At 38.2% G+C, this 14,889-nt stretch overlaps 1 long non-coding RNA gene across 1 annotated transcript in view; it reads left to right on the top strand.

Moving 5' to 3' along the window:
* Positions 1 to 1,164: 1,164 nt before the first annotated feature.
* Positions 1,165 to 14,889, top strand: part of LOC117938992 — a 15,875-nt gene continuing 2,150 nt past the window's right edge. Inside the window, exons 1-2 of the long non-coding RNA XR_004655513.1 lie at positions 1,165 to 1,175; positions 8,704 to 8,711. This is a non-coding gene — a long non-coding RNA (uncharacterized LOC117938992). The remainder of the gene's footprint in view (positions 1,176 to 8,703; positions 8,712 to 14,889) is intronic.

Below are 14,889 nucleotides of genomic sequence, written 5' to 3'. Positions count from 1 at the left end.
AAACGAGCTGAGAAGTTGAAATACTGTAGTTGGCTAAAAGTACACAATGAATGATTGGATAAAATAGTTTAAGTAACAAATGAAAAGTTAAATACTTAGCCAAAAGTTATAAATATACAGTTGAAATACTTAGCTAAAAGAATGATTAAACAGTTGACACACCAGAGTTAAAAGGACGCATGTGCTTCATGGCGCACCATATAACGAAATGTGTTATTACATTTTTAATGACATGCTATACATTTTTCATATTATATTTACGACACACTGTACTAAACATTTTTTATAGCATACTATAACTTATATTATAACCTTTTTATGGCATACTATGGATATTTGCTGACAACTCAATACAGCAGAAAAAGAAAGAAAATAAATAACGAATGACTAAAGAAAAACCCCATCAAGAGTGTGAAATGCATCTTCCACCCAACATGGCATTAGTAATCAAGGTTTGCTACTGTATGCTGAGTGCCCCTCCGTATCCCTGGAATAGCATGGGTGACAGCTGGGGACCTGGCCAACACACTGGACCACTAAATGAGAAAAATGACGAGCTTTCACCAGCTCTTTTAAAAACTCATTTACATCCTGTCAGATTCCATTATGGCCGGGGACCTGCACCGGAGTTGCAGGACAGGACGGAGGCTGGGTGCACCGACCGTGCCGGCCAAGCTCCTATCAGCCTGACCCGGCTCACCGGTCCAGTACACAGCTGATTCTCCTGTGTCAAGGTTTTTTGGCTTCTCTCCTTCTTTTTTCTCCCCCTCCATTTTCCATACTACCTTTGGTGTGCTCTTGGCAAAGAGTAGGTGATTATCAGAGTGCCTGAATCCCCACTTTTGCTCTTTTATACAATTACTGTACAGTATGTGCACCTAAAAGCATCAGCAGAGAGGATTACGCCTGCTAAATGCTGAGCCTTGAATAAATTAGCTGCTGGGGCGTGAGCATTAAAAGAAAGAAGGAAGGGGAGGGAGGGAGGGATTTTGAAAAGCAAGTGGACTCAAGCTCCCCAAAATAGAAATACTGTACAAAAAAATTACACTTCAACTCATTTTACTAAACAGAAGTGAAAGTGTTTTCCATTATCATGCACTGTTATTTCAGCATCGATATGAGTACACTTCAATTAAAAACAAAATTGGAGACTACAGAAGTGTCAGGAGTTCAGCGTTGCTCTTGACGTTGCTGATTTACACTGACACTATCACTGCAAAAATTCCATATAAACCATAGTCTTTGCAGATAGTCTTTGCATCTATTTGTCACCTGCACCCATTACCAATATACAACACAGCACGCTACAACAGTAGCACGCTACAACAGTAGCACATACAGTAAGTCATTAAAAGAATACAGCTATTGAAACATTCTGAAGTGCACTTAGGGTGGACGAGCTCTTACAGCAGCCGAACTTACGGCGGTCACAGTCTGTGGTTATGCACTAAGCCACTTGTGTGTCTCATTCAAACTCCAAGCATGTTTGTAACACTGTGATCTGATGCATACATCAAAGCCATGGAGAGTACCTCAGCACACACTGGGAGTTCCATCAATCCCCTCCGGCCTGCGGAAGCTGCCTTTTCCTACACAGTTGGCCATCAAGGGTGACATCCTTGAGGAGGCGATACAAACGGCGTCTAATGAATTTTTAACGACGAGCATTGCGAGTGGCAAAGAGACAGGGAGTGGGGAAACAGAGGCAGCACGAGAGACCCTGCTGAATGCATTACAGTGATTTGTGGGCTCACCTTTGAGCGGGGAGTAAGAGGCCACCCGCCTCAGATCATCAGGGTGTTAAGTGTGCTTGGTGGGGGAGCTTCTCGGCACGGCATTGTGGGCCAAATGATGTTTGAAATGTTTTAATCAAATCCTGTCTGTTCATTAGACTAACAATAGGCGTCCTGGAGTGAGCACTCAGTGGTTCAACTTCTTATTGCCCCTGGGGGAACCCTCCCGATAGACTAACTTCCCTAACCTTCCGGCGACAAATTCCAACATGACACCCTTCTATACATTTAAATGGGCTTTTATCAGTGACGGTAGCTTGTCATGCAGGGCAATCCATGTGAAAAAAGGCTTGGGTTCCAGTCTCAATCTGTCTTCTTGAGCGGCAGTCACATCTAGGTGAGATTACGTGTCAACGTAATGTTGCCTGGAATATATATGTTGAATTGATCAAGTAGACATAGGTGACAGACAGCTTGTTGCTAATAGCAGCGGAATACCTCCACAGATAATCTCTTTGGCTTTCCATCACAGAAGAAAGGCTTTGTCAAGTGTGACACTCAAGCATATTGTTTGTGGGATTGTGTAGGATAGAGCTGGAAAATCTGTTGAAGTGTCTTAAAGGCCTTACCTGTAGGGATGCTGATCAAATCCCATGTGCTTCAATGAGGTTTAAGTAGCAATAGAGAATAGACAGTTTTTGTTTTTTTTATTACTTTGGGCTATCCGCTCGTTGCATGCCTTGGTAAAACGTCTTTGGACAATTAATGTGAGGCAGTAGTAGATTTTATCTGTGTCTATATGATGTATGGGTTGGGCTCTAGTTTTGACAATGTTTGATGTCATAGGCAACAAAAACTGGAGCATTTTTTCCCCTGTTTACATCCTATGGTCAATCATTTTCTGAACATCTAACACAGCTGGTAGATAGAGCAACGATTAATGTACAAATGTACAGAATATGGCCTACTGTGTGAAGACAAATGGTGCTCAAAAAGTGACTCCTTCCACCTAATTACTGAGCATCTTCTCTGAGTCAATATGTAAATTGCATGTTTTGTTTGTGTTTTTGAGCTTCTTAATGTATTCTAAATGTATTAATTAGGATATTCACCGGCAATTATTTTAAGAAAACAGTTTAAAAAAAACAAAACAAGACACAAGGAGCTCCTCCTTCATTTAAATCATATATAACATGTTTTTGCTGGTAGGTGGCTTGTCAGAAAGTGGTGGATTATGTAAGACGGACTCAAATAAGTGCCAATATGATTTTTATCCAAAGGTAAAACTACACATTTTTGGCCTTTTTTGTAATGTCTGTTCCCAAACGGGACACTTTTGTGCCACTTGAATGTGGCACAAATGCCCCAGTATCTTCACTGGTCAACCCAACCTTGGTGTGACAAGGCAACAATATCCTCTTACCCTCACCTTGCACATGAAAAACTGATTTGTAATTTATGAGAGCACCATTTTTAACTTTCTTATAATTCAGATAAACCCTGTATTAATTGAAAAGGTGCGACCATTAATCATCTTAAGTATGCAATTACAAATTATATGAAAGAAATCTTAAAGATTTATTCATTAGTGCTGTACCAATAATAATGACCCTCCAAAACACATTTGTAATGGAAATGTACCATGTAGCAACACATTGATATCTTTTCTGTAAATATAATTACAGTCAACTTCTCAGGACAAATAGGGACATATTATTGAGAATATTAGTGTGTGTGAGAGCCCATTATCCCATGCTTCCTTTGTCAAAAAGTAACAAACAATTGCTAAAAGATATAAAATTGAGTTGTAGCTTGAAATATATAGTATGATACAAACCTAGACCTTTTTGTAATGTGTACATAAACTTATTTTACTTCTATAATGATATTCTATTAATCATTTTGTAAAAGAAGATTCTGTATCATATTTTTCAAAGGGTGAACATCCAAAACGGTTTAAGTTGGGATGTTCTCAGCAGCAGTGACAGTGTTTTACCTCTTCTATCAGAACACACCAGCCTTTAATCTGAAGTATGAAATGTCCCCACATTGCTAGACCACTAAATCTACTTTATTGTGTTATTTCAACCTGTCAGACCTATCGATCAGTGGATTAAGACAAAGATGATGTTTTAAAGCTTTGACTGAGGGTTTCATGGCTGTCCTGAAATCCAATACCAATAGGGGTTCAGAGATCCTGGCTAGGATTTAGTGCTCTAGGCAGGATTGATGACATGGAGCTCAGGCATAATAGTTGTGGTGCACGAGCCCCATACTTCAACATAAATCAAGATAACAGCCAGTTTTTTATTTGGTTATTAGAGTCATTCAGTTGTCCGGTTATTTAACACATCTAGCATGGCACGCTGTGTCTCTGTTGTAAATAATACCATGGAGTCTGCTCTTCTCACAGGGAAAATTGTTTTGTTCTAAAACTTCTGTATTACTGATTACTGCAAAACTACAACCTGTATAAGCGCTATTACTCAAAGTCAGTGATGTAATCAAATTCGATTATTTTATAGGCTCAAGACAATGTTTGTCAGCGGTACCAGCCCAATTTATCACCACTGTAAACTCGGTAAAGCCACCTACAGCTTTTCAATATACACAATATTAAATTTCAAGATGAGTGTGGCTTCTTCATTTGGTCTTTCAACTGTAATCAGTTTTATTTATGACTTTCTGCCGTGACTGGATGTTGCGCATATATATATATATATATATATATATATATATATATATATATATATATATATATATATATATATATATATATATATATATATATATATATATATATATATACAGCTGTAAGATAGAAATGCAACATCCAGTCATGGCAACAAAAAAAGTAGCAGACTAAACAGACTTATTACTAATATACGGGACTGACATTTTAATTTTCATTCAACTAGTGCAGTGCCTGTTTAAAACATAGATTGCTTGCTATTTGGGACCAGGCTATTTCCGGGGTCTGCCCATTTCTCCGACGCACCATTGTTCCGACCTCTCAATAAGCCAAAAAATTCCCTTTGGTCCTAAATCCCACAAGTCTGACATCCCTTTGTTTGAAAAAAATAAAACCTCTGCTCCGACATCCCATTGTTCCGACCATATAGGCTTTTTATATAGGTTAGGATAGCCGATTGGTTGGGGTTAGGCATTTGACCTCGAGTGGTTAAGGTTAAGATTGGCCAATTGGTCAGGGGATAGGACCTGTACAAATGGAGTTACTTTACCGGAAATTTGGGACACTAAACCTGTGGTATGACTCTGTGGATTAGGCTAGATGAACATTTAAATGTGTTAAGCTAGAGAAAAGTAATTATGCTTGTTATTGTTGATTCTGATTTTAGATGACGGAAGGTGAGCCACAAAAGCCTAACTATATGGTCGGAACAATGGGATGTCGGAGCATAGGGTTTATTTTGTCGAAACAAAGGGACATTGGATTGGTGGGCTGTAAGACCAAAGGGAATGTTTCGGGTTATTGAGAGGTTGTAACCATAGGGAGTCGGAGAAGTGACATGGCACCGCTATTTCCTAGAACAAAAGAATTCATTCAGAAAGTTATATCGCTGATGCTTTAAATGTTTGAATTTGCTACAATGCAACATCTCCAGTCTCTTTTTCCTCATCGATTTTTGATTGTGCTTTAGTGAGGTGTACCCAGCATGCCATTGGGTTGTGTGACAGTTAAAAGGGGTCCCCTCTTAATAACACAGTATGTAAATAATATACTACTAATACATTTGTCACATAGATCTCAAGAGCTCGTTCTCAACTCTGCACTCATCAGCAAGTGTAAAGCTAATCAGATAAAAATATGTAGGGGAAACCGCAGGACAGACGTACAGAGACTGCTTCCATTTTAGTTAGATACATACCAACACTACTGCTACTAGTACTGGGGCCACTGAACAATACAAAATTAAAAGTAAACAATAGCTGCCTGATAAATCTCCCGCTGCATACTAATTTGACAAAAAAATGAAACTGCCCAAACTGCTTGATTTTAGGACAAAGGAGCCTTATTCTAATCTGACTCTCCGATTATTTACTGAGTTTTAGTATTTGTTGACCATTGCAAGTTGTTGAGAAAAAAACTCAGGAGCAGCGCAACTTATTCACATGTGTGAAGAAGGTTCGGGAGACTTATGGCTTGCACAGAAGCATTTAATGAACGCTCAATCGAGGAGACAATTATGCAGGCAGTACAGTTTAACCACAATGTGTGCAGTGCTGTCCCAAGTCTCTGAAGATCCTGTCTTCCATAAGGTGTATTTAAACTCCTGCTGGAGGCGTCACATTTAGCTGAACCTTAGTTCAGCCTGCCTGTCTCTCTGTCTCTCTCTCTTTCTCTCTGGAAAGTATACTAAAGTGTGGCTGGCCCACCGACCCCCAAAAGACTACACATCCCCTGATCATGTAGCTGCATACGTAGACTGCTTAAATCTGTAGATGGACAAACATTTATACATGAAGAGGTTTGGTTGTTAGAGACTAGCCAAATATTCTGGTCCCCTATTAAGGACCTGATGCTGTCTAAGCTTTCCCTTGTCATCATACCACAACATGGGGTTTCTGGAAATTCCACCACAGATACCTCCTTATATCAGGTCTAAAAGGCCTGATTTTAATTTTTCCACACAGAGACACAGCTGAAATATTCACTCCACATTAACAAATCAACACATTTGGTATTAATACATTCAAACAGTAAATTTACAATAAACAATTTCAAAAAGCAAAATACATAGATGGTATTGAGAATAAACATAAATTGACCATATTAGAAATACAATGGAAACTTAAATGAAAAACTAGGATTAAAAGCATTCTTCTTAACAAATAATTCCAACCAAGTGAATCCTCAATCATTACCTCCTTTTTGTGAGGACCAACTGTTGTGACCTCGTGTTTTAAACCATTTCACTCAGAGGAAAATAAAATAGACAAGGAATGTTAGCATTACAATCAGTATTAACAATTCAATTCAGTGCGTCATTGTAGCGCACAATGTAATTTTTCCTGTTTTGTTTGCTTCCTCTTCACCATCAGCAAGCATTATTATGGCTTGGCTTCAGGCCAGGCGTGGCTCCTACGATGGCAGGCGTCTCAGAGGTCCCCTTGACCTTGATTAGCCCACAGAACAGAGCCCAAAAACCCCCAAATCTTCACTCTACTAAACACTGATTTTGAAGCATGTATTGCTTGTATGCAGATAAGGAATGACTATGTATCTCCAAAATCTTATTCAAACAGAGATAAGTACTCACTCTTTGTTCAGCTCCATAGTCACTTAATGTAAGTGATTACATCAGATACTGTGTCATAATCAGACAACCTGGTGGAACCTTCATAATCAAAGAACATCAATTGTGACTTAAACCCTATGACCTAAACAATCTTGAATAATTCCCCATATCAAATCCAGTGCTAGCCTTTAATTTAAAAAGTTTGCCAAATTTTTTTGTGTCTCAGCTTTTTTGTCATTCAGATGTATTTATCTTTTTTTATAATTGTTGTCTCTAAGGTAGCATGACACAGATAATGTAAAATGGTATAACGCTAGCTACCTGGTACATCTGTGAGCTCTCTCCTGTCCCTGGGAATCAAGTTAAACAGAGCAGCTATTTCAGCAGACTACCGTTCTAATTTCAAATTTTTCACAACATGGGTTTTGATCAGTTGTTGAGACATGGGAGAGTTTTAGTACCTTTATATCGGACATTTGAGGTGTAGGTGTAACTAGTATTTCATTGAAAATCTTCTCCTTAAATGAACCACAGCAAATGCAACATAACAATCACCCACCTCATATCTGTCAACAGGACATTCAAACCCAAATGGAGCAGATACAACACCCTCCTTGTTCGAGTGAAATTGTCCTCTTTTGCTCTTCTTTTTGAAAACAATGTCTTTTCACCTTAGTTTGTTGCCAAGCACTAAGCAGTTCTGTGCTGGTCGTTCCTTTGTGGTGTAAAAGCATTCTTTGAATAACCTTTTTTTCCACGTCATGGCGTTCCGTCAGTGACACAGCGTCGTGAAAATCCTCCTGGAACAGCCAAAACTCCTCGAAACCCAAAAGCGCCTGGACACCCTGGGAACATTTGGCACGCCTGCCTCGCTAGTCATGTGCTCGGACCCACTCAGCAGAAGGGGGAGGAAGAGGAAAACCCATCCTCTCATTCACCATCGCTTTTCACCTCCTTGTTGTTAGTTGGGGGAGCCGGCCTGCATCTTGAAGCATCGACCCATTCTCTTCTCCCCTCAACCCAAAGGTTGTCTTTGTTGGCAGCAGCACCTGGTATGGACCTTTCCACCTTGGAGACAAAGACAATTTGTCCAGAGATTTGATTAGTACACATTCACTCACCAGCAAAAACGTTTCTGTTAGACATTTATCATACTATCATATCAAATACTCATCAGTCCATAACAGAGTAGTTTCATGCTGTGTTAACGGGGTCTTGACCCTTTGGACATACTGTAGGCATCCCCAATAAGGCTCTTTAGGACGTTGTCCTGTGTGAGGACTTTGTCCTGTAGCTCAATCAATCAATCAACACTGATTTACATTGCGCTTTACACCACCAGCAGGTTTCCAAAGTGCTTTACATTAAGTAACAATAAAACATGACATACAAAATAAGGTAATAAAGATGCATTAGATGCACTTAGAACATAAACCATTAGCCTATGCATCAACCCATGTTGGGCCTTTTGTCATCATGGTTTAGGTTAACCTCTAGTAAAGTTCATTCATTCAACCTGCCCTACAGGGACATGCCGCTTATAGTCTATTTCTAATTCTCTGATCAGTTGAAAAGAGATTTTACAAAATGTGTAATACATATTGCAAACATAGACACACTAGTTTATTTGTATATTTAATGGTGGTGTTTTACTGCTTCTTTACTGTTGTTGTTTTGTAAGCATACAGTGTATCTATTTAACCAATAAGTTACAGCAGTTATCCCTGAAGTGGACCATAGGGTCCCGATCACTGGCCATACAAACACACGTCATAAGTCATGTCACTTTAAACAATTACAAGGCACGGCTCTGCTGCTCTTTCCTCATTTTTCGTATGAATTTAGGTTTTAATCTCTGCTGGAAATCTTTCAAGGACATCAGACCTTCCTCAGGCCTTGGATGTTTTATAGCCCAATTCCAAATTTATAGTGTCTTTTTTGATACCGTCAAAACTCAGACATGGTGAGGCAAAAACAATATCATTTGCAATTACCGGTTTTGTAGTTTATTTTGGAATCCTGTTTGTGACGCCAGTTTTTAAGGAAAAACTCATTAACATACAGCACGTGAAGAAGGTTCGGGAGAATTATGACTTACACATGTAACTGAACTTCTGTTTGGAGGGACTCCAGCCATGTTCCATGTTATGACAACATAAGAACTCTAGAATCAAAGTGATGTTACCAGTAGTTCAGCTACAGGAAGTGAGAACTGATTGTACAAATGTATGTGCACACACTAGAGAAAGCTCTACAAAAAACCTTGATCTGAAGTTTAAACAAACATGAATAACTCAAGTGAAAACAGGGTAAGTTTATTCATTTAGTTGATTTGTCTACACTAAAGTTTTTTTTTTTTTCTAGTTTGTAAAAGTTATCAACCTAATAATGTGAATGTATGTTTCATCTGCTAAGAAAACAATGTAAAAAGGAGTATTTGAACAAGAAATTTGAAAAGTTTTGTCAGTATCAGGTTAGTGTATGATTTAGTTTTTGTCTAATTTTGTTTGGTTTGACAACTTTTAAACTTACTTATCTACATACTATGTACAGTGATGATGTTTTTGTAATTAATTACATTTTATTTCACTTTTATTTAGTTCTTTTAAGGTGTTTTCACACCTGTAGTTAATTTTGTCTAGCCCGAATTACGCAGTTTATTTCTGTGAGAGAAACACTGCAAGCTGTTACAGTTTGCATGTTCTGCCGCATGGCAGGTTGCAAAGAAAACTTAACTACAGTGGCCAGACAGCTCAGATACGCGGAGTAGACAGTCGATGTGGTTCTATGTCGGATCCCGTTCTCACCACAAGAAAATCGCTCCAGAGTTCAACTGAAACGCACGGAGACCAACTCAACAATGAGGCCACGGTGCGCCTGTTTGGTCCTCATTTGGTGCGCATCTGAGTTTGACTGCTGCATTTACACCTGCCCGAAAACCGCACCAAGGGGCGATTCAACCGCATTAAATGAGGCTAGTGTGAAAGCCCCCTAAGATGAAATGATCTAATATCCAAATATCCTTCTCTTTTTAGAATTGTCAACAATCACCACCAAGTGATAATATTGAAGAAATTATAGCTGCCATGGCCAGACTGTCCATAGGTGGACAGCTGGGTCCACCTCTAAGTGCTGCCTACAACAAGGATCCCCAAATAACCACAAGAGTACCTCTGTCCACCTCTGAGACCACTGAGTCCACTGATGCCCAGGTGAAGCCACAAAAAAGAAACAGGGATGATGTCTTGTCAGAGGACATTGAGTAGGTATCTCCCCATTACCCTTTTACTGACAATTATTGATTAGGTTATAAGATTCAATAGATCTAAACATTTCAAGTTTTGCCTTTTAAACAAAAAGGCAATTTGTGCTGTGGCGCATCAACCAAGAAGAGCCTGAGACCATCGTCCTACAAGCGGAAGAAAGGACTAAATGTGAGAGGTTAGAGAGGCCAGACATGCTAAAGCCCAAACGGGGTAGAGTACTACACAAGTATGTTATCTAAAAGCAACAATCATACTAAGCATCAATTCATTTTGAATGAGCTCCCCAGAAGATGTCTTTATTGAGCAACGAATGTTTTAAGTGTAAGTGTAAATGAACTGACCAACAGAAATAAGAGTAGCTGCTGCCCCGTCCTGTAATCAAGTCCCCCGTTGTCACGCAGCCACAGGGACCCGCAGACGGAGGACATCAGAGACGCGGGGCGAATACTCTGATCAAGCCACCAATGCAGAAAATAAACTGTAACAAATAAATGACTAATAATCAAAAACACTGGTATCACTGCCGCTGAAAAGGATCCCATTTAATGTATTTAGTGTTAACATGATGGTTTACAGATATGACGTCATTGCACCACCAAACTCTGTTGTAAAACGCAGACAAAATGAGAGTGAGCAAGTTCCCAGGGTTGGTTATGCTGTGACAAATGCAACATATTTACCATTAAAGGCTTTTGGGTTTACCCTGAAGCCTCAGAGGCCCCAAATTATGTTCTGTGGCTGAATATACATTTTTTGTCTTAAGACTGCAGTCAGTTGTATTGGTATAAAAGGAAACCTAAAACCACCGCTATCCAAGTTTTCTGGGAAACATTCACGCATATGAACAGATAGGTCTATTGTCAGTTATGCGTCACTAAGTGTTGAGACTTTGCCAATCTCCATCATGTTAAGTTAAGAACAAAAGGAAAACCATACAAATGGTACAAAAAGTGCCCCCAAATTATAACAATCCAACAGAAACCCTTTTGTTCAGCCCAATTTAATAGAAAGTTGCCCAAATTAGCAGTAACTATGCATGTAGATTCATGCAAGGGAAATGGTTAGCAATATTGCTACCAATAACAAGCTAGGTAGTGATAAGGTTTATTACCCCTATGATTCTAAAAAGGGCTGAGGCAGCTCTTTTATTCATTCATTCATTCATTCAACATTCATTCAAATGTTCATTTAATATTTTATAGTTTTCCCTCTTAATTAAATTGCAGTTTGGAGGGACTCCCCTCATGTTCCATGTTATGACACCATACGAGTTCTAGAATCACACTGTTGTTACAGTAGTTGACAATACAGGAAATCAGAACGGGTTGCGCAAACGCAGTGTCAACATGTGTCATGAGCTCTCAGAAAAACCTTAAAAACCTTTAACTGAGTTTTGAACAAAAATGTCTGGAAAAGACCAAAACAACTCAAGTGAAAAAAAGGTAAGTTGATTCATTTGGTTGATTTGTTTGTAAAAACTGAATAAAGTCAAAATAATGAAGCAGCTTCTTTTTTATACTTGTAAAAGTTATCAATCAAATACATGTATATGCCTTTATTATTATTATTATTCTACTAGGTTTACCATTTGATTTTGTTAGTTTTTGTCTTATATTTCGGTTTGTTAGTTTTACAGCTTTTCAACTTACATGTATGCATATTTTTATTTTTTATTATTTTTATGTTTATTTTCTTGCAATTATTAAAATTCTTTTTCACTATTATTTAGTTATTTAGGATGAAATGACCTTATTTACAAACCTGACCTAATATCCAAATATCCTTCTCTTTTTAGGAATGTTGCCATGATAAAAGGGATTATATTGAAGGAGTTGTAGCTGCCATGGCGAGACTGTCCATAGGTGGACATCTGTGTCCACCTCTAAGTGCAGCCTGCAACAAAGACTCCAAAATTACCACAAATGTACCTCTGTCCACCTCTGAGTTGACTGACGCCCAGGTGAAACCTCAAGAACAACACAGGGACAATGTCTCGTCAGAGGAGGACATTGGGTAGGTGTCTCATCTAGGGATGGGTATCGTTTATCAATTTCGATACCAATACTGCTTATCACGATAATCTTATCAATATTATCAAAAAATTTGGTGCAACAGTTTTATTTTTGTATATGTACAGTATATACAGTATATATGTCTATCTTTTTTACTGTGTTTACTGTATATATATTGTATATTGTAGGGGGAGTAATCGCTACAAGTGTCTAACAACAGAATAAACAATTCTGTGAGAATAAGCTGCCTGTTACACCTTGAAGACCCAATGTACTTAATATCCTTAATGATTAGGTTATAAGTTTCAAGAGATGTAAACATTCAACTTTTGCCATTTCAACTAAAAGGCAATTTGTGTTCTTGAGCATCAACCAAGAAGAGCCTGAGCCCAACGTCCTGCAAGTGGAACAAAGGAATGAATGTGAGAGGACAGAGCGGGCAGACAAGCCAAAGGTCAGACGGGGTGGAGTATTACACAAGTAGGTTCTCTAACATCAACAATAATACCTTACTTTATCGAGCGATTTATGTGCTTAGGCTTACACGTGTGTGTGAAATGGAATTGACCAACAGAAGTGAGAATAATTGCTGCCCCGCCCTGGCGTCAAGTCTCCCGTGGCCGCGGAGCCAAATGGACCTGCAGATGGAGGACATCAGAGATGCTGGGCGTATACTCTGACCAAGATCCTGTTGGATAGAAAGGCCAAGCCACTGCAGAAAATGAGCTGTAACAAATAAATGACTAATAATCAACATCAATGAGATTAGTGTCACTGCTGTTGAAAAGGATCCCATTGAATGTCTTTAGTGTTAACATGATGGTTTACAGGTATGACGTCAATGAGTCACTTGCAAGAGTGTGTATGCATATTTCTTTCCAAAGCAGATTGTACAGAGTTGAATATAAACAGAACTGGTCCCCCTGGACTGCAGGCAGCTTGGAAGATCAATGCAGCAGCAAACCCATTTCTGTTCAATTTGTTCTTTTAATACTATTTTAGTATATAAGACAATTAAGTAATTTGTTTTTGTTTTTAATTCAACTTCTTGATAAGCCATTGATTAACGTTTGAAATTGTCTTTTTTTTGCTACAAAAAAAGGGAGAAAAGAAATCAACAAAAACATTATTTTTTCAATCGCTGAAAAAGTGACCAAACTAAATCAGAAAAAGTGACAAGAAAAACATCAAAAACATTGGAAAATAATAATAATAATAATGATATAACAACAATAATTAAAAGTCTAAAAGTGCGGTTCTAATTTAAAAAACGTCAAAAAAGTGACAAAAAATAGGAATAAAATTGAAAAAAACGTTGAGAAAAAGAACAACAAACTGTTGAACTTTCAACCCAGAAAAACAGTTGTAGTTGCAGATCAATGGGAAGACAACACAAGGGTTCAGTTCTGAGTCAGCAGGTCTGGGCTGTTTGTTTGTGCAACAAGCCATACGTAATCAAGGTTTTTACATATTTATTTTTCTTCTAGGCATAGGCGTATTTTCATGGCCGTACTTTACATTGGGGATAGGAGGGTTAAACCCCCCCCACACACACACAAAAACAACCTTCCTTTTTTCACCATACATTGATGAAGAAAAGGCACAAACTGTTGCAGAAAAATTCAACAGTATGCAGAAAATAATGTGTTTGACATTTTGACGTAAAAGTAGAGACCTTAACCGTCCCCAGTGCTGGTAAGTTCTGTAATTAAGCACATTTAAACAAGTAGTGTACTACATAAAACTGAGATACTTAATTTCAATCATGTGCTATTTTATACTTCTACTACTCAACTACATTTTGGAGGCAAATATTGTACTTTTTACTCCCGAAAATTATTTGACAGACATAGTGAAACGCTACTTTGAACGTTGACATTTTCAATACAACATTTGGGCATCTAAGACTATTAAATACAACATATTTACCTGTGTTTAAAGTAGTCTATTATAGCCTAATTAGCAGCACCACAACCAGCTAAACAATAAAAATACACAGTAATAATATTCTAACAATAGAAACCCTCTGATAGGCCCGATTATGTGGTATAATGAGTACTTTCACGTGACACTTTAAATACATTTTGAAAAAAATTGTTTCGATATGAAAATAAAATGTATGGAAAACCACATTTAGAGTGAATATAAACAAATAGTTAATCATAGTACCAAAAACAAACCCCTCCTTGGCCACACATTTCAAGAGTTTTTCGATTTCAGCTGTCAGGTAACTGCACACATATAAATAAGGTTTATTTAGTTAAGGGTCAAAAAAGCTTCCTGCTGAGGAGAGCCAACATTAATTTCTGTATAGCTGCACTGAGAGCATTGATCAAATCATTTGCGCCGTCATCTGATAACAGACACTCGTTTTTTTTTTTACTGGTGACCTGATTAGGTATTGTTCTAATTGTTCAAGTGACAACATTTCATGAATAGTAAAATTACTATCCATGTGGCTGATTATTATTATTATCTTTGAGATATCTGCAACACTGTTATATAGTTCTGCTCCTTTATGATGGAAATGCACGTGGTGGGAAGATGAGATACATACACAATTGCAGGTAGAGGCAATGAGGATCACACACATGGCTGCACAAGTAACCCCCCCCCC

This window comes from Etheostoma cragini, chromosome 23, assembly GCF_013103735.1.
Source record: "Etheostoma cragini isolate CJK2018 chromosome 23, CSU_Ecrag_1.0, whole genome shotgun sequence".
NCBI lineage: Eukaryota > Metazoa > Chordata > Actinopteri > Perciformes > Percidae > Etheostoma > Etheostoma cragini.
The sequence above is the reverse complement of the archived record's forward strand: the minus strand, read 5'-3'. Positions and strand labels throughout refer to the sequence as shown.